Raw genomic sequence first — 21,570 nt, 5'->3', positions numbered from 1 at the left:
GGTGTAGTAGAAGTTGCAAATTCTCAATCTGGTTTGCAACAATCTATCATTCATAAATCCATGTGCTATACGAACCCATATAATAGGTTCATTCACTGAATGTTAAGCGCCAATTCAAAGAATAGTTTTCCATTCTACATGACAAACTCGTCACAAATGAAAACTTCATCAACAATCATCCAAATTCAATCTTTTAGGTTATAAATAAACCATTATTCAATCATGTGTACATAGAGGAGATGCGTAGATAGCAAAATTAGCTAGAGAGTTAAATAATGGCCAAATATTAACAATCCAATTACTGAATATTAAAACATATCACTCTATTTTCCTAGACTATTTTTCTGCACTGTTTTAATGACTTTTTGTACTAGGTTTGTATAATTGATTCATTTTTTTCATTAAAAAAAAATTGTACCGAGCCACAATATTTGAAAACCAAATTGAGCAAAAGGAGGCAATTAAGAAAATATGGGTATAGTAGAAGCTGCAAACTCTCAGTCTGGTTTGAAATAATCTTCCTTCGCAAATCCATGAGATAGATGTCCTCCATGTAGCGGGTCCAATCCCTGAATATTAGGCAACAATTCAAAGAATAGTATTCAGATATACATGTCAAAATCATCAAAAACAAAAACTTCATCAACAAAAGGCCAAATTCATTTTTTCTAGATTACAAATCTACCATTATTCAATCATGTGTACAGAAAGGAGATAAGTGGATAGAGAAATTAGCTGGAGAACTAGATAATGGCCAAATATTAAAAACCCATTTACTGAATATTGAGAACCTATGACTCTCTTTTTTACTAGACTATTTTTGTAAACTTGTTTAAAGACTATTTGTACAAGGTTAGTTTAATTGACTCAACTTCGTCATTTAAAATAAAACTTTAGAGCTAAGTGTAAATTTTGGAAAGCCAAACTGGGAAAAAGGAGACCATTAGGAAAATAGGGGTGTACTAGAAGTTGCAAATTCTCAGTTTGGTAAGCAACAATCTTCTTTCATGAATCCATGATATAGATGCCCTCAATGTGGCAGGTCCAACCTTTGAATGTTTGGCAACAGCTCAAATAATTGTCTTTAGTTCTTGTCGTCAACAATAGGCTAAGATCAAAGTTTTTAACTTACAAGTATACAGTTATGCAATCATATGTATGGAGAGATGTATAGGTAGCAAAATTAGCTAGAGAGCTATATAATGGCCAAATATTAACAGCCCATTTACTAAATATTAAAAACCTATGACTCTCCATTTTCCTAGACTACTTTTGTGCACTTGTTTAATTACTGTGTCTGCTAGATTTTTGTAATTGAAAAATTAAATTGGGAAAAAGGAGACCATTCACAAAATATCAGTGTTGCAAACTCTCAATTTGGTCTGCAACAATATTCCTTCATGAATCAATTAAATAGATGACCTTTCTGTGGCAGATCCAACCCCTGAATGTTAGGCAATAGTTCAAAGAATGGCCTTCAGTTCTACATTTCAAAATCATCACAGAAACCTCTTCAACAGTAGATCAAATTCAAATTTTTCATGTTACAAGTATACCATTATTCAACTATGTATATAGAGAGGAGATGTGTAGATAGAAAAATTGGCTAGAGAGCTAGATAATAGTCAAATATTAACAAACCATTAACTAAATATTAAAAACCTGTGACTCTCTATTTTTCTAGACTGTTTGACTATTTGTACTAGGTTTGTGTAATTGATTCAATTTTTTTCATTTAGAATAAAAATTTAGAGTTGGGCCTCAATTTTGGGGACCTAATTTCGGAAAAAGGGAACCATTAAGAAAATATGAGTGTAGTAGAAGTTGCAAACTCTTAGTCTGGTCTGCAATAATCTTCCTTAAATTTAACAGTTATTTTAATGACAAGGCTATTGACCAACACACAATTAGAAAAAATAATAAACTACAGCAAAAAAATACCTATAATTAAGCAAAATGGAACGAATCTTATATCAAAGTTATGCCTAAAACTAAATTCAGCAGAAAAACAAAAAATATATAAACCTAAGCTGCACAATAAAACATATACTTTGCACCAACAACACAAGACACAAGACCATCAAACAGACTGTAACATGTGGCGAGTAACAATGGCCTACAAGACAAAATGCTACAAAGATACCAAGTCATGTGGTCATTCAAGGATCTAATATTAGCCACATTACAGCAATATTCGTATTAACAAAGAAAATTTACAAGTTAATTGTAATGATTATTATTTGGCAATGAAATTACAAGAATTATGGTTGTAAGAGAAGAAAGCATAGTTTGTTGTCATGTCCCCGCTTTAGCTCTATCTAGCAAAGACATGTGAGTTAGCCGAGTTAGCCTATTACGGAGTCTTGTGGGTTGGCAATGGTGGATAGAGACTCAGTCAGGATATTCAGTGTTTGGATTTGGTGTTTCTGGCAGTAGTAGACCAGTTTGGAGCAGTTCCTTGATTTTAGGAGGCAGTTCCTACATTTTAGGAGGCAGTTCCTACTTTTTACGAGGTTGTGACAGCGTCCAGGGTTGGGGTTCCATGAGACCATTCCTTGGTTTCAGTTTCAGGAGATTTGGGTGTGTTTCCTAGTTTCTAGGAGCATCCCTAGATTTTAGGGATGAGACTGCCAGTTGATCCATGATTTCCGACATCAGTCACAAACAGGTGACAGGGTCCGTTTCAGACTTTTGGAGTCATTTGAGCCTTCTACAACTATTTGGGTTATATTTTTAATATATTTAAATATTTCCTAAGTTAGCATTTAATTAATTAAATAAGGCTATGTTTATAGCCATTTTGGAATAATAAGGGGTTTTTGGCTTCATCTGGATGCATATGCCCATGTGTTATAGCTCGTTGGAAAGGTCTTGAACTTTTCTAAATGTTTCTCATTTGCCAGGGACCCTTTTGATGAACGGAATTCTTTTATATTAAAAAAGTGGCGTTTTCTCTATACTTGGCAACTAAAAATGAGAAATAAGACTTTATAAGCCTAAGTGCACTTTTCATACACTTTTAGGGTTCGAGCTAGAGGGAAGGAGTTATAAGGAGATGGTAACCTAATTATTAAGTATCTTTTTACACATTTCATCTTTGATTTGGAGAATTTGCTCTGGAGAGCGATTCAACATCTGGGACGAAAACCCCAGGGTCTTGCCTGTCTGGGACGTAGCCCCCAACACAGTGGTTATTTGGTTCTTGCATTCAGTTTTCAGTACCTTAGAGTTGGTACGACATCTTTTATGGAGGATTCAGTGAACAGAGTTAGGGTTCAGCGTGGAGATTGGGGTTTTCGGCTTGGCATCACCTAACAGCCATACAGCTGTACTTTGCAGCCATTTCTCTTCCCACGTGAAGCTATGTAAGAGCTTTGGATGTTTGCCGCAGCCTCTTTCTTGATTACAATATTCACTCTTCATCCAGGTTGGACTCATTGTTATTGTAATCTTCCTGGAATTGGTTGGAATCACTATCTGGATAATTATTTGATTTAAATAATTAGAAATCTGCTTGGTTCGATTCTGATTTGGCTGTGTATGAACATTTATTTCCAGTACTCTTTTCATGTACTCATTCTTCAATTATTACTTGCTGAAAAACTATCAAAAACACAAAAATAAACAAACCTTCTGCAACTTCTGTCTATTCTCTAAAACCATCAAAGGAAACACAGGAAAATATAGTTTATTAATTTAAAAACTACAGCAGATCAGCAAGGAGATCCATCAGGGATCTTTCATTTGTTTAGCTAGACAAAAGGAGATTAAAATCTGAGAAGAAAATCATCTTCGGATCTCATACTTCAAAAAAAGGTTGTTATAATTCTTTCTGGCCTTTCACACCATGGCCTCTACCTCTACCTTGTATTCTCATAATCACTCTTGGTGTCAAATATATCTTCTCCACCTTTGCTTCCACAATCCTAAGTCAAAAGGTGAAAAAAGGTATAGCATGAAGAAAGCCCTAGTTGCAATTTAGATAGTTGCATTGCCTCTACAATCTATGGCCTCAATCACCAGTGTGCCAAGAGCATCTAGAAATCTCTTATAGACTATAGACTCATCGGAAGGTTCAGATATCTTCATTATAGGATTTTGTAAAACACCACAAAATATCAATCAAAAGACACCTATTTACTTTCTTGATAAGGTGAGGTTTCAGGGCAGCATTCGAAAGCTCTTATAGACTCTAGATCGATTTGGTATTTTGATACTTATTAGGCATGGAGCAAATATGCTACAAACATATTGGGCATGAAGCAAACACATAAATATACGTAAGACATAATGCATAAACATAAATACATGTAAGGCATGAGGCATACTCATAAATACATGTAAGGTGTAAAACATGAAGTATACACCTAAATACACGTAAGGCATAAAGCATACACGTAAAGCATGAATAATACACATGAATACACGTAAGGCATGAAGCATACATGTAAAGCATGAAGTATACACACATGCAAGGACTACTCATGAATATATGTAAGGTGCAAAACATGAAGTATACACGTAACACATGAAGCATACATGTAAAGCACGAATCATACACACATGCAAGGCATACGCATGAATACAAATAAGGTGTAAAGCATGAAGTCTACACGTAAATACACGTAAGGCATGAAGCATACACGTAAAGCATGAATCATACACATGAATACACATAAGGCATGAAGCATACATGTAAAGCATGAAGTATACACTCATGCAAGGCACGGATCATACACATGAATACATGTAAGGCGTAAATCATACACATGAATGCACATAAGGCATGAAGCATACACATAATTACATGTAACAAATGAAGAATGCACATAAATACACGCAATGTATTTATCATACAAGTTAATACGTGTAAGGCATTAAGCATACAGATAAATACATTTAAGGAATGAAGTATACAAATAAAGAGATATAAGGCATGAAGTATACACACATAAATGCATGCAAAGCATGAAGCATGCACATAAATACGCATAAGGCATGAAGTATACACATTATTACATGTATGGCATGAAGCATACATATTTATACACCTAAGACATGAAGTATACACATAAAAACACATAAGGCATGACGCATGGACATAAATACATGCAAGGCATGAAGCATGCAAGTAAGCATGAAGCGTACACATAAATACACATAAGGCATGAAGCATACACATAAGGCATGAAGTATACAGATTAATAGACATAACGCATGAAGTATACAAGTAAATACATTTAAAGCATGAAAAATACACATAAATAGACGTAAGGCATGAAGTATACAGTGTACACCCATAAATACACATAAGGCATGAAGCATGTACATAATACACGTAAAGCATGAAGAATACAAGTAAACACACACATTAACAAAAACAAAAGTATACACATAAATAGACGTAAGGCATGAAATATATACAAACAAATACACATAAGGCATCAAACATGTACGTAAATACAGGTAAGGCACGAAGCATACAAGTAAATACACGCAAGGTATCAAGCATACAAGTAATTACAGGCAAGGCATGAAGTATACACATAAATAGACGTAAGGCATGAAATATATACACACAAATACACGTAAGGCATGAAACATGTACATAAATACAAGTAAGGCATGAAGCATACAAGTAAATACACACAAGGTATGAAGCATACAAGTAAATACACGCAAGGTATGAAGCATACAAGTAATTACAGGCAAAGCATGAAGCACACAAGTAAATACACACAAGGCATGAAGCATTCAAGTAAATACACACAATACATGAAAGATGCAGACACATATCGCATGAAGCAAACACATAAATACATGTACGTCCTGAAGCATGCACATAATTACACGTAAGGCATGAAGCATACACATAAATGCACGTAAGCCATGAAGTGTACACACATAAATACACATAAAGCATGAAGCATGCAGATTAATACACGCAAGCCATGAAGCATATACAAGTAAATACATCTAAGGCATGAAGCATACACATAATTACACGTGAGGCATGAAGCATAAACATAATTACACATAAGGCATGAAGCATACACATTTGGTACATGTAAGGCATGAAGCACACAAGTAAATACACGAAAGGCATGAGGCATACACATAATTACACGTAAGGCGTGAATCATACACATAAATAGACGTAACGCATGAACTATACATGCATAAATACACATAAGGCATGAAGCATGCACATAAGGCATCAAGCATGCACATAAATAGACGTAAGGCATGAATTATACATATATATACACATAAGGCATGAAAAGAATACAAACAAATACACATAAGGAATGAAGAATACACATGAGGCATGAAGCACGTAAGGCATAAATTATACATATAAATACACATAAGGCATGAATCATACAAATAAATACACATAAGGCATGAAAAGAATACAAACAAATACACATAAGGCATGAAGAATACACGAGGCATGAAGCATGCAAGTAAATGCACGTAAGGCATGAAGATCACACATAATTACACGTAAGCCATGAATCATACAAATAAATAGACGTAAGGCATGGAGTATACACACATAAATACACATAAGGCATGAAGCATATAAGTAAATACACGTAATGCATGAAGCATACACATAAATACACGTTACGGATGAGGTATAAACATAACTAGACATGAGGCATGAAGTATACACACATAAATACACATAACGCATGAAGAATGCACATAAATACATGTAAGGCATGAAGCATATAAGCAAATACACGTAAGGGATGAAGAATACATGCATAAATACACATAAGACATGAAGCATACGAGTAAATACACGTAAGGCATGAAGCATACAAGTCAATACAAGCCATGAACCATACACATAAATAGACGTAAAGCATGAAATATACTCCCATAAATACACATAAGGCATGAAGCATACACATAAATACACATAAGGCATGAAGCATACACATAAATACACGTAAGGCATGAATCATACGCATAAATAGACGTAAGGAATGTAGTATACACACATAAATACACATAACGCATGAAGCATACACATAATTACACGTCAAGCATGAAGCATGCACATAAATACATGTAAGGCATGATGTATACACGCATAAATACATGTAAGGCATGAAGCATGCACGTGAGGCATGAAGTATGCACGTAAGGCATCAAGCATACAAGTAAATACATGTAATGCATAAAGCATACACATAAATACAAATAAGGCATGAAGTATAAACACATAAATACACAAGGCATGAAGCATGCACATAAATAAATGTAAGGCATGAAGGATAAAACCAAAGACACGTAAGGCATGAAGAATACACATAATTACACATAAGGCATGAAGCATACACATAAGGCATGAAGTATACACATAAATAGACAGAAGGCATGAAGTATACATACATAAATACAAATAAGGCATGAAGTATATGTTGTCATTTTATGACACCCTTGGTCCATCAGTGAGAACCGATCAGAGATATGTTCCATGGACCAACACTGCCCCAGTTGACCAAGCAGAAAAGCAATCTGAAGTGTGAAGTGTTGCCTTGTCCGAAGGAAGTTCCTCCCTTGGCCTTTTCTTCCTTTCCCGAAACTCCGAAACCTCGAGGTTCCGAAGTTCCTCCCTGCCTCTCCTGTTTCCTTCTCCGAAACTCTGGAACTCCGGAACCCCGAGGTTCCTTCTCTTTGCCTTCTCTCGAAACTCTGTAACCCCAAGGTTCTGAAGTTCCTTCCCTCCTTCCCTTACTGCCTCTTTATTCTTTTCCCGAAACTTCGGAACCCCGAGCTTCCAAAGTTCGTCTCCTTCTTTCCCTTTTTCTTATCCTCTCTAGAACTCTGGAACCCCGAGGTTCCAAAGTTCCTTCTTTGCTTCTCCCCTTTCCTGGAACTCCGGAACCCTGAGGTTCTGAAGTTGCTTTGCGCAATTCCCCGGAACTTCAGAACCCAAAGTTCCCTCCTAGCCTTTCTTCCTTCTTTTCTTCGGAACTCCAAAACCCCGAGGTTCTGAAGTTCTCTTCCTTGCTTCCCCTTCTTCTCTCTGTAACTCCGGAACCCTGAGGTTCTGAAGTTCTTTCCCTCTTTGCCTTTTCTAGTTCCTTTCCTTCTCTTCCTCTCTCTATCCCAGAACCCGAAGTTTCGAAGTTCTTTCCTTAGCCTTTTGAAGTTCTTCGGTACCCCGAGGTTCCGAAGTTCCTTGCTTCTCTCCTTTCTCCTATCCCGGAACTACGGAACCCCAAAATCCCGAAGTTCTTCCCTTTTCTTAGTCGTCTCGACAACCCGAGCTTCTGAAGTCCCTAGACTTCCTTTCGACTAGCGACACTTCCGGATGGTGTGATCAACACTCAAGGCTTTAAATGCTCCAACAGTTTTGGTGACATGTGCACTTTCTTGTGTGAAGCCACAATGGTGCATTAAATGTTTTTGGCAGAATTTCCATCAAAGGAGGTACGGTGCCATGCTTGGTGACGACTTATGTCATGTCTAACTTTGGAAGGTTAGTCAATCCACCTTCTCAGGATTGCACTTTGTGGGTATGGATAGGTTGCTTGCATGTACAAGACAAGTGCATGCACTTCCCTGCACTTCTAGACTAACATGCAGGGGTCATGATCACCCTTGTAACCATTTTTTCTATATAAAGGTTGTTAAGCCTCATGGTAAAGGGTTCTCTCCCTGCTGGCTTGAGCTATTCCATGCTCTCTCATTTCTCTTGTATTTATCTTGCATTTATGCAACTGTAAGTTTGGCCATTGGCCTTATAATTAATTGAAAAATCACCATTCTTGCCTTCTTTCAACTTATGTATGTCGTGTATGCTTTCTTACCTTCATCATAGTTGTATGTCTTGTGAATTTTCTCTCCATATATGTTGTGTTAACTTGTTTTCTGAGTGTGACTTGTGGGATTCCTTCTCCCCTCTTGACACTTAGTGAATTCTAACCTCCATACATACATTGGAGTCACTCATGCATCTGAAGTTTGTGCATCTCCTAGGTGTTTCAGTTAATTCTTTGTGTCATTTCGGTAGGGATAGGAAAAATCTCTTCTTGGTGCATCACCTCCTTCTATTTCAAGCATTCTCTCTTCCCTTTAACTCTGCACTTTTTTAGGATAGGCTTAGGAGTTAGTTTTGAAGCGTTGCGTTGGTTCAACACATGTACCTGGATTGAGAAGGAAGCCAGCCTTCTCCGGAGATTCAACCCCCTTCACAAGGTCCCAGACTTCGGGGTTTTTTCCATGTTTCACAAGGTTGTTGAGTTGATAGCTCAGCAAAGAGTGCAAGCTTTTGTGATAACAGTATACATACATAAATACAAATAAGGCATGAAGCATGCACATAAATACGTGTAATGCATGAGGCATACACATGTAAGGCATGAAGCATGCACATAAATATGCAAAAGGCTTGAAGCATACAAGTAAATACATGTAAGGCCTGAAGGCTGAAGCATACATATAATTACGTACGGCATTAAGCATATACATGTAAGGCATGTAGCATATACATAAAAGGCACAAACATATAGAAGTGCAATGTTGGCCTAATCGATTTGATGGGAAAGCAAAATAGAGCGCCAAGAGACTATTCTCCACAATTAATCCCAAGGGCACAAAACATCCAACCATGACAATTCAACCCCTTGGCCCACAAGTAATCCAACTCAACAAGTTGTCTACTTATTTAAGGGAACCGGTCTACTACATCTCCCTACCATTTTTCTTCTTTCTCTCTCTAATATGGGCTTCATCCTCAAGTTGACAGGATCAAAGCTCTAATCTCAATTGTAATGTCCCCTTTTGGGATATACTTAAATTTTGCCCAAAAATAACAATACCAATGATACAATTTATTTATAAGAGTATTCTTACACTATAGCAATTGAATTTGGGAAAATAATCAATTAACATGAAGCAAGATAATGATGAAACTCTTATTGTAAATATGCACATTATAAGACGAGCATAAGGATCAACCATATCAAACACTTGAGGGGAAAGCACAATAGGGTGTCTGGACAACTACCCTCCTCAACTAAGCCTAAGGGCGTTGAACATCCAACCAAGACAATTCAACCCCTTGGCCCAAAACTACCAATTATATGGGTGGACTAATTAATTGAGGGTGCCCGTACTCTTGCACTTCCCTATTATGTTCCCTTGCAATATCTTAATATGATTGCCTTACAAAAGGCAATTGCCTTAAATAAATAAATTTGTCAATAAATTCTCAAACTAACAAACATAGGATTCAACATATGGCATACCAATTGCTTCAAGAATATAAAAAATTTCAGCTATATCTTACTGCCATATAGTTTCAGATTTTTAGTGCTTAATAATCCAATTACTTGTTGTCTTTCAAATTCAGATCGGATCTCGCTTGCTTGATCGATCTCTTAACTTCTTATTCCCCTTTTTGCAGATTAGAATTGTCTTCTATTTCAAATGAAAAATTGCAGTGACTAATTAATCGATTTCAAAGCTGGAATAATCCTATTGGTCTCTTAAATTTCTGTACGTTAATTATTTCACAAGTTGATCTTCTTATCTGCTTTTTTTGCTTTTTATTCAATCAGATCTCATTCTTCACCAGCCTTTTTATCAAATGGAAATCCTCCTTTTAAATCTTCATTTGCAGGTGGTCATGACCTAAAAGTTTGGAGAGGTACGATCCTACAAGGAATCACTATCCCTTTCAAGTGTAATGTAATCATTACTTGGTTGCCGAGTGGGATTAATTAAGGTAACCGACTAGCATTTACAAAAAGGCTGGTTGGCTAGTATTTAAAAAGTGATAATCTGTAATGACCTGATCAGTATTTAGGAGTTTGTGATTCAAGGAAATATCTTATTTTCCTTCAATGTTTTTTGGTTAGCTTCTTATGATGGGACATGACACATACACTAGCAAGGCATATGACACAAGTCTGCAATCACAGTAGCCTAGCAGGGTTTGAACCTTGTTGACAATGTCAACAATGCCACAACTTAACCATCACACTACAGGGTGAACCCTACAAGTATGCCATTATTAAATCATGTGTACGGAAAAGAGAGACAGAAAAATTTGCTAGAGAGCTAGATACAGTCAAAATTTAACAACACATTTACTGAATATTAAAAATCTGACTCTTTGTTTGCCAAGACTGTTTTTATGCACTTGTTTAATGACTATTTGTAATAGGTTTGTGCAATTGGTTCAGTTTCTTCAATTAAAATAAAAATTTAGAGCTAAGCCTTAATTTTGGAAAACCAAATAGGGAACTTGGAGACCATAAAGAAAATATGGGTGTAGTAGATTGCAAACGCTCAGTCCAATCTGCAAAAGACTCCCTTGACGAGTCCCTGAAATAGATGCCCTCCATGTGCCAAGTCCAACCCCTGAATTTAGGCCACAATTCAAAGAATAGTCTTCAGTTCTAAATGTCAAAATCATCACAACTGAAAACTTCCTCAATAATAGGCCAAATTCAAAGTTTCCAGGTTGCAAAAATACCATTATTCAATCATACATATGGAAAGGAAATGTGTACATAGCAAAATTAGCTACAGATCTAGATATTGGTCAAATATTAACAACCCATTTATGGAATGTTAAAAACCTATTACTCTTTGTTTTCCTAGATTATTATTGAGCACTTGTTTAATGACTATTTGTACTAGGTTTGCGTAATTCATTAATTTTCTTTATTTAAAATAAGAATTTAGAGCTGAGCCTAAAGCATCCAAGCTAGTTCAAGCCATTGAGTTGATTGATTTGGCATCCCAGAAAACCGAATTGACAAAAAGGAGACCATTTAACAAAATATGGGTGTAGTAGAAGTTGCAAATTCTCAATCTGGTTTGCAACAATCTATCCTTCATGAATCCATGTGATATACGAGCCCATATAACAGGTTCCATCACTGAATGTTAGGCAACAATTCAAAGAATAGTTTTCCATTCTACATGTCAAACTCGTCACAAATGAAAACTTCATCAACAATCATCCAAAGTCAATCTTTTAGGTTATAAATAAACCATTATTCAATCATGTGTACATTGAGGAGATGCGTAGATAGCAAAATTAGATAGAGAGTTAGATAATGGCCAAATATTAAAAATCCAATTACTGAATATTAAAACATATCACTCTATTTTCCTAGACTATTTTTCTGAACTATTTTAATGGCTTTTTGTACTAGGTTTGTGTAATTGATTCGATTTTTTCATTAAAAAAAAAAATTGTACTGAGCCACAATATTTGAAAACCAAATTGGGCAAAAGGAGACAATTAAGAAAATATGGGTATAGTAGAAGCTGCAAACTCTCAGCTTGGTTTGAAACAATCTTCCTTCACAAATCCATGAGATAGATGCCCTCCATGTAGCAGGTCCAATCCCTGAATATTAGGCAACAATTCAAAGAATAGTATTCAGATATACATGTCAAAATCATCAAAAACAAAAAGTTCATCAACAAAAGGCCAAATTCAATTTTTCTAGATTACAAATCTACCATTATTCAATCATGTGTACAGAAAGGAGATAAGTGGATAGAGAAATTAGCTGGAGAACTAGATAATGGCCAAATATTAAAAACCCATTTACTGAATATTGAGAACCTATGACTCTCTTTTTTACTAGACTATTTTTGTAAACTTGTTTAAAGACTATTTGTACAAGGTTAGTTTAATTGACTCAACTTCGTCATTTAAAATAAAACTTTAGAGCTAAGTGTAAATTTTGGAATTCCAAACTGGGAAAAAGGAGACCATTAGGAAAATAGGGGTGTACTAGAAGTTGCAAATTCTCAGTTTGGTAAGCAACAATCTTCCTTCATGAATCCATGATATACATGCCCTCAATGTGCCAGGTCCAACCTTTGAATGTTTGGCAACAATTCAAAGAATTGTCTTTAGTTCTTGTCATCAACAATAGGCTAAGATCAAAATTTTTAACTTACAAGTATACAATTATGCAATCATGTGTATGGAGAGATGTATAGGTAGCAAAATTAGCTAGAGAGCTATATAATGGCCAAATGTTAACAACCCATTTACTAAATATTATAAACCTATGACTCTCTATTTTCCTAGACTACTTTTGTGCACTTGTTTAATTACTATGTCTACTAGGTTTGTGTAATTGAAAAATTAAATTGGGAAAAAGGAGGCCATTCAGAAAATATCAGTGTTGCAAACTCTCCATTTGGTCTGCAACAATATTCTTTCATGAATCTATTAAATAGATGACCTTTATATGGCAGGTCCAACCCCTGAATGTTAGGTAATAGTTCAAAGAATGGCCTTCAGTTCTACATTTCAAAATCATCACATACAGAAACCTCTTCAACAGTAGTTCAAATTCAAATTTTTCATGTTACAAGTATACCATTATTCAATCATGTATATAGAGAGGAGATGTGTAGAGAGAAAAATTGGCTAGAGAGCTAGATGTTAAAAACATGTGACTCTCTATTCTTCTAGACTGTTTTTGTGCACTTGTTTAATGACTATTTGTACTAGGTTTGTGTAATTGATTCAATTTTTTCATTTAGAATAAAAATTTAGAGTTGGGCCTCAATTTTGGAAAACTGGTTTGGGAAAAAGGGAGCCATTAATGAGATATGAGTGTAGTAGAAGTTGCAAACTCTTAGTCTAGTCTGCAACAATCTTCCTTAAATTTAACAGTTATTTTAATGACAACGCTATTGACCAACACACAATTAGAAAAATTAATAAACCGCAGCAAAAAACTGCCTAAAATTAAGCAAAATGGAAAGAATCTTATATCAAAGTTATGCCTAAAAGTAAATTCAGCAGAAAAGCAAAAAATATATAAACCTAAGCTGCACAATACAACATATACTTTGCACCAGAAACACAAGATACAAGACCATCAAACAGACTGTAACATGTGGCAAGTAACAATGGCCTACAAGACAAAATGCTACAAAGATACCAAGTCATGTGGCCATTCAAGGATCTAATATTAGCCACATTATAGCAATATTCATATTAATAAAGAAAATTTACTAGTTAATTGTAATGATTATTATTTGGCAATGAAATTACAAGAATCGTGACTGTGAGAGAAGAAAGCATAGTTTGTTTAGCTAGACAAAAGGAGATTAAAATCTGAAAAGAAAATCATCTAGGGATCTCATACTTCAAGAAAAGTTCGTTATAATTCTTTGTGGCCTTTCACACCATGGCCTCTACCTCTACCTTGTATTCTCATACTCACTCTTGGTGTCAAATATATCTCCTCCACCTTTGCCTCCATAATCCTAAGTCAAAAGGTGAAAAAAGGTATAGCATGAAGAAAGCCCTAGTTGCAATTTAGATAGTTGCATTCCCTCTACAAAGTATGGCCTCAATCACCACTATCATCGCCATTTTCACCAACACTCCATTGGACAATCTATTGATTGTCAACCCAACGTATGAGTGAAAAGGAGCCCCTCTAAGTGACTTGTGCATAATGCCATGGAGTGCTACAAATGAAGTTATAAGAGTTTCCATGGCTATCGACAATGCTCTATTGTCCACCATTCCTGGCCTTGAAAAATTAAAGCTTCACGTGTAATGGTGCTAATATGTTTGGCATGGGCTTTATACAGCCAAGTCTATTTGTTTGACTGCATGGAACGTCTCTTTATTTGTTTCCTTCATGTAACGTCCTTTCACATAATGTACCTCTTCTCTCTCATGTTAGCCAACTGCACCTTGTATCTATCACACCAATGTTTGTCCTTTCTAGGGGGGATTCTAAAACCTTCTTTGGCTAAATAATCTTTGAAATCTTCTTTTTTTGTGTGTGTGCTTGTTTGTTATTTCAAGTGTTTGTGTCCATGTGTTGGGTTTTGTGTTTTGGAAATGAATCTTACTAAGGAAGGATCAACTGTAGTCTTTCAAAAAAAAAAAGGCATAGCATTTTTAGAGGATCCATAAATCTTGCTGTCAATAAATAGTGTAGGACTAAGGTAGCTGACCTGCAGATTTCGTTGTGAAGGAGGGCAAAAATCTATCTGTTGTTGATTATGAGTTGTTCAATGTGCAAGAGGAGTAGACAATAATACAATTTTGCATTACAGTGGATAAAATATTTGGCAGGAACTTGCATAACTATGTTATATAGATTGTATTGATCTATGGTGATACTTCTCAGCTTGGTTTATTATTTTACAAATTCTCTTTTCTAGTAGCAAATTTCCAGTTCAGTTTTTAATGGGCTATTATTATGAGACCATCACAAGAAAACTGAGTAATTGGGAAGCGAAACTTGGCACATTATTTTGGAATCACTTTTTAGTAAATGCTATTGAGTTTGGTTTGGGAACATCCTCTATAGGACAAATATTTTCTTTTTTCCTTTGTTATGTAAATGATCCAAGTTTATGGTTATAGCTAACCTAAGTTACCGATTCGGGTATGGGTACAAATACGGATATGGGTACAGATTTGTGGGTACAGCAAAAAGAAAAAAAAAAAGAAAACAAATTTCCTTGGGTAGATAGATAGATAGATGCTTCTGATGAAGAACATGAATATTAAATACTGATTGTAATTTGATATAATTTGCAAATAATAAAAATACTCAAGTCTCAAAATGTCATTACATAATGAAATGTCAAATTACAATCAATATTTAATATTCATGTTCTCCATCAGAAGCATCAAGGTCAATATCAACATTTGGTTCCATTTCATTTGAACCACAATCAATTGGATTGCCACTACCACTAGTTGTGTCAAGTGCAAAAGATGGTTCAAGTCCATTTTTTAAACATTTGACAAAATGTCAAATCATAAACAACACAAGGAAAACAATTTCACAAAACATAAGCAAACAGCTGCTACATATGCATAATGTACATCAACTGAAATCAATCTCATTAATGCTCATATAAAGTTTACTAACCCCGTGTTCATAGGTATAGCTCACAAATGCAACTGAAATGATATTTAATTGCTTGCTTGCTGGCATATTCTGATTAAAAATGCTGTCACAATACTATGAAAAGTGAAACTTAGGTTTTAATGTATGGTAATGTAACTATGCTTGGGTACGGTTTGGGTTCTTCCTGGGTGCCTGGGTTCTCTGTGGGTCCTACTGAAAGACCCACAGAGAACCCAGGCACCCAGGAAGAACCCAAACGTTATACCCCAACCATACCAACACCTCAAACGTACCTGTACCAGGACCCAATCTTTACTAGTAGTACCCAGTAACATTGTAGCTAAGCTTCCTTTTCTTCCACCTAAAACAATACCTGACCCTGATAACAAGAAACCTAAGCATAGGGATTACTGTACTAAGATTCCAGACCCAAAATCCAATACCTTACGTGACTGGTATGAGTATACACCTATGAAAATTGAGGATGTAGATGCAAAGAAACTAGAGGAATGAGCTCAGGGAATTAATGATTCATAATCTCATGGAACTGATGATTCATAATCCCAAAAACCTTCTGACAAGTGAGAGACTTGGATTAACATTAATTTGTCGATGTAAATTTGTAACCAAAGCCTACACTATAAGAATTACTCATGAGAGTTTCCATACACTTTTGGAACCACACCCTATTTGCATACCTACATTTGTCAAAAACTCAAAACCAACAAAAATATTTATAGATGCCAAAGCAAAACAAACATAATGTTGTTTTCTGCCAGTCAAATGTAGTATGTCTAATTTTTTATAGTCATTTGGTCCTTGGTATCAAGCTGGTCACTCACAAAACCGCATTGCTGAATAACTTAACAGGATAACTCAAATTTGAACTTCAAGTTAAATGTAGGATAAATTTCCTAAATAACACTGGCCAAATAACTATTATTCTGAATAAACTTATGAGAATTATCTCAATCTCTGTAAAAATAGGTTTCCTCATTCTGTTCAAATATGCATTAGAAAGGTCCAAATTACTTTAATATATTGCACAGACCCACTGCAGGATTTAAACCCTAAAAACCCATAAAAATCTAGAAACAGCCAGAAAAGAGTCAGTAAATACCATATTGCCACAACCTGTTGGAAATAAGCAACAAAGAAAGTATAACAGGAATGCGATCTGTCAATTAAAAAAACATGATGCTCTTACGCTATTTTCTTATTTCGCATGTGATCAAAATCCAGAAAAATGCCCAGTTCCGTGTTAGCGGGTAGTAATAACAATTTCGTCTGACAGCAATGGCATTTCAAGTAGCCCCAGATGGAAATACTCTTTACCCTCTGAAGCCCTAAATTTATGATTTAAGCCCGTGCTTATTTGAGAGACTGGAACTTGTAAATGAGGGATGGCTGGTTGATGGGCCCAAGGGAATTGAAGATGACAAAGATGGGCAATGCAAACCATGAGGAAGCACCAGGTTGAGGTGAATGGAAAAGGCCTTTCTAAAGAAAATTCATAATTGAGAAGCATCATTAGCAATTTCTCACACCAAAATTTTTTCAACATATAACATAAACAAAGTCTAACCATGATTTTGCAAGAAATGTGAGATAATAAACATTAAAAACTAGCATACGTTGCCTGGAAGAAGCAATTCTTCCTCTCCCCTGCTTCTCCCGTGACTCAGCTATCACCACCTCTGCTATGTATCTCCTGTACCTTCGCTATCACCGCCTCTGCTCTGCCTCTCATCACCTCCTCTGTTTTGTCTCTCCAATTCCGCTGCTGCCATTATCAAATACTCATGGCCAACGGTACGATTAAAGATTTCCAAACCAAATAATCAGCCTCCCACGTGCGAGATAGCCGTTTGGTTGGATGTGGACGACGTGTTTTTAAAAAAAAAAAACACCCGCTCTCCTACGCGGGTGATTCAATGGAGCGACACATGGAAAAATTATTTCGAAAATAAATGTTTCAAGTTTCAATTACTTTTCTTAATATAGGCTAGGCTAGTCGCACTTTTCTCCAAGAAAATCTGAAAATATTTTGTTTCATAAGTATTTATTTTATTAAATGGAAATTTGAGATGATGATGGAGATTGATTGGAGTAAGAGAAAATTGGAGGGAGGTTACACAATCAAAAGAATGGTATAGAATGTATCAAATATAAATTATCTTATTCACTATAATAAATCTAATGAAAATTAATTTTAAGATTAATTAATTTGAGATAATGATGGATAAAAAGATTGTTTGAAGTAAGAAAAAATTGGAATGAGATTACACAATGCAAAGAATGACGTAGAATGTATCAAATGTAGATTATGTTATTCACTATAACAAATCTAATGAAAGATGATTCTAAGATTAATTAATTTTTATATAAAAGTGTATTTATAGCACATATGCAAAAATAAATATGTATTTAAAAAATAAAATATAAAAAGTAATTATATAAATTAATAATTGTATGTAAGGTTTAATAGACATGTAAATAACCTTTTTTAAAGAAATTATAGAATTTTCAAGAGGTATATTTTGTTTGTAGTTGTCTTGTGAGAATTGTTTGTTTGGTATTATTAATATTAAAGAATTTTGTGTTGACGTTGCTCAAAAACACTCCTCTTTCTTTTGAAGGATTTCCTGCACATTTTTCTATGTGTGAGCATTGTTAGTGTTTTGTGGCTTCCAGCTCCAAACAAGCATCTTGGTTATTGAATTTTGTCTTGTTGATCTTTGTGTTTCTCCTAGTCATGTTATTTTCATCTTCTTTTTTACTTTCGCAAGAGCGTTTAAGGTGAGTAGGAGATTACATGGGTCATAAGGAATTGTTTAGAAGTTTTGTCATGTCCTTCAAAGCCTCATTTTTTATATAGTCATTCCAATAAATTTGAAATGTCTTGTTATCTAAGTGTCTTATTTACCTTAAGTCTATCTAAAATACCTTCTTGTGTGCTTACTCTCTATGTAGCATATACGACTGGAGAGAAACTTAACTAGCGAAAAAATTGATTTTGACCAAGGGAGTTCAAGTGTGTTAGGGTTTTTGGTGGCTTTAAGTCTTTGTCCATGTGTTACATCTCTATGTGGCGATCAAATGTGTATCAAGTTTTAATGGAGAGTTTGAAACAAGAGTTTGTTTATTTTATGACTTTCTCTTTGGCTTAACAAGGAGAATCACAACTCATGAATGCAATCATAGTTTGTTTCCTCTTCCAATGCCTATAGTAGCATATTCAAGTATAAACACATTGATAACAAGCTATAGATATGTGGAAACAGTTGGGAGCCCATTGAGAGCCACCTTTCCTTTCTCATACAGAGGCACACACGTGGAAGAGGTGGACATGGTTGTCTGGTCTTTAGGCCTCGCATTTTTTAAAATAAATGTGCCTTGTTACCATGCAATGAAAAAGAAAAATATATCGTCTTTGACACCTTTGTTGTGAAAAACCTAGCATTGATTATGTGTTGGTTGAGTGAAAAATGCAAAAGGTTGGCCACATAAATTAATGGGATTCATTAACAATAGAAGACCATGCCAATTATTTTAATAGGGATTTAAGAGATTCAAAGGCAAGCATTAAAGTAAAATGATAATCAAAACAAATATGATCATAAAATGCCCTACTAAAATAGTTGAAGACATTGAGTGGGATTCGTTATTAGTGAAGGGGACATGCCAATATAAGATAGAGAATCATTATATATGGCTTACGTCTACACTTGATCCAAACCCTATGAACCCTGAAGATTCTATTCATCATGGCCAAAATTAGTGATCTAATTGATTTGTTATCCTATAACTTTTTTTGGTGTTTATTAATAACATCATGATGGGTCATTCTTGCACATACATGAAGTTTATGGAGTGAAGAAATAGAGCCAAATCTTGTCATGTTCTTTATCCTTCAAGTTTGAACAAACTATTTTAGATTTGTAACAAATACAAATAGAAGGTGAAAGCATGAAATATATGGCCACGAGGGCTATATATGCCAGTGAAGAACGAGAAGTCAGCAATACATATAATGTAGCAATTAATGGAGTAAGAATGGTCGTAAAAAGAGCATGAGTTTGAGCATGATATGATGAATGGTAATCCCCTTACAAATTCAAATACACAACAACAACAACAACAACAACAACAACAACAACAACAATGAAGAAATAAACATAAAATGCAAGAAAGGAAATATTTTATTTCTATTATCCCAATGAAATGAAACTACAACATTTGGAAAATAACAAGCTATATAGCCACATGGGCTTTCTCATTACAATAATTTGCAATCCAAATCCAAAATTTGTACTATTGGAACTATCTTTTGTAACCTCATTCATCTTCTTTACTTGGAATGTATAACCGACCTAGAATTTTTTGAAATACGAAATCCCCTATTTTTGTGTGTCAAAAGTCTAACCGACCACTTTTTCACTTAATAAGATATTTTATTGGATTTTCAGTGCTCAAACTTCTACGAGCCATAACTTTCAAACCAATCATCATAAATCATTGGAAAGCTTGTGAAGGAAATCTACAACAATAGAGTGTGCATCAACACACTTCACAAAACATACTCTAGTCAACTTTAAAGCCCATATGTGGCCTCCAAGGCCTTTAAAATTGCAATTGAAGTTGTATTAGAGAAATTTTATAGAAAACATGGAATATCTCTTAAATGCCACAAGGGATTGGAATGATTATTTCAATATTAGCTTCATTTCACCATTCGAGAGGTTTGTGTGTAAGATTTCATGTTAAAATAAAAACTTACTAAAAATAGTAACCTTACCAAAACTAGTAACCCAGTCAAAAATAGCCCTTATTGAAAAATTAAATAGTTTTTTTTTGTGTGATGCAAAATTGCTCTTACACCTTGAATGCTCCTGCACCAGACACCCAAGGTAATTTGAGAAGTGACCTTGTCACATCTCAAGTGTTACGAGGGAAACCAAGACAATCAGCCTCTGCCTTAGATAGCTATAATGAATCTTCAACAAGTCTTCATTGAACTATTTAGCTAGGTACTATTCATACTGCTTATTTCTTGTGCTTCTACCCAAGTGACTATCCAAGATGTCTTCTATCTCCTCCTTGTTATAAGTGGTTGTTGGAATATTTCATTGTGCTTCTACCATTTCATACGTAATGTTCCTTCATGATAATTTGTCAAATCTGAAATATTAAACACGGGTGAATTGTTAAGTCCACTTGGAAACTCTACCTCATAAGCATTTTCTAAATCATACTTCCTCAAGATTTTGCATGGCTTAAATTTCTTCTTCTTCAAATTATTATATGCTCGCATTGGAAACCTCTATTTTCTTAGATAAACCATGACTTCATCTCCAATATATAATTCCTTATATCTCCTCTTTTTGGTATTTCTTAGCCTTGTACTATGTGTTCATCTTATTAATATGATTTCTCACGTCTTCATGAAAATTATTTGAGTTCTTTGCAAAGTCTTCAACTTGAGCGCTACTATTTTCTTCTTTGTACATCTTCCTTAACTCTAAAGCATTTCTAGGACTACTTTCATATACAATCAGGAATTGTGATTTACCAGTGATCCTATTAACAAAATTGTTGTGTGCAAAAATTTCCTATGGTAAAATAAAATATTGTCCATTTTTTCTTATCTCCTACTAAGCATCTTAGTAGGTTACCCAAA

At 35.0% G+C, this 21,570-nt stretch overlaps 1 long non-coding RNA gene across 1 annotated transcript; it reads right to left on the bottom strand.

The window, feature by feature from the left end:
• Positions 1-273: 273 nt before the first annotated feature.
• On the bottom strand, positions 274-17,729 carry LOC131068994 (uncharacterized). The gene is made up of 3 exons (XR_009112089.1): positions 17,525-17,729; positions 12,315-12,388; positions 274-569 (listed from the first exon to the last, which is right to left on the bottom strand). It is a non-coding gene; the product is annotated as an uncharacterized LOC131068994 (long non-coding RNA).
• Positions 17,730-21,570: the final 3,841 nt, after the last annotated feature.

The sequence above is a fragment of the Cryptomeria japonica genome, chromosome 4 (assembly GCF_030272615.1).
Source record: "Cryptomeria japonica chromosome 4, Sugi_1.0, whole genome shotgun sequence".
In the NCBI taxonomy this organism is placed as follows: domain Eukaryota; kingdom Viridiplantae; phylum Streptophyta; class Pinopsida; order Cupressales; family Cupressaceae; genus Cryptomeria; species Cryptomeria japonica.
Note: the sequence above shows the minus strand (reverse complement) of the source record. Positions and strands in the feature narration are given on the sequence as shown.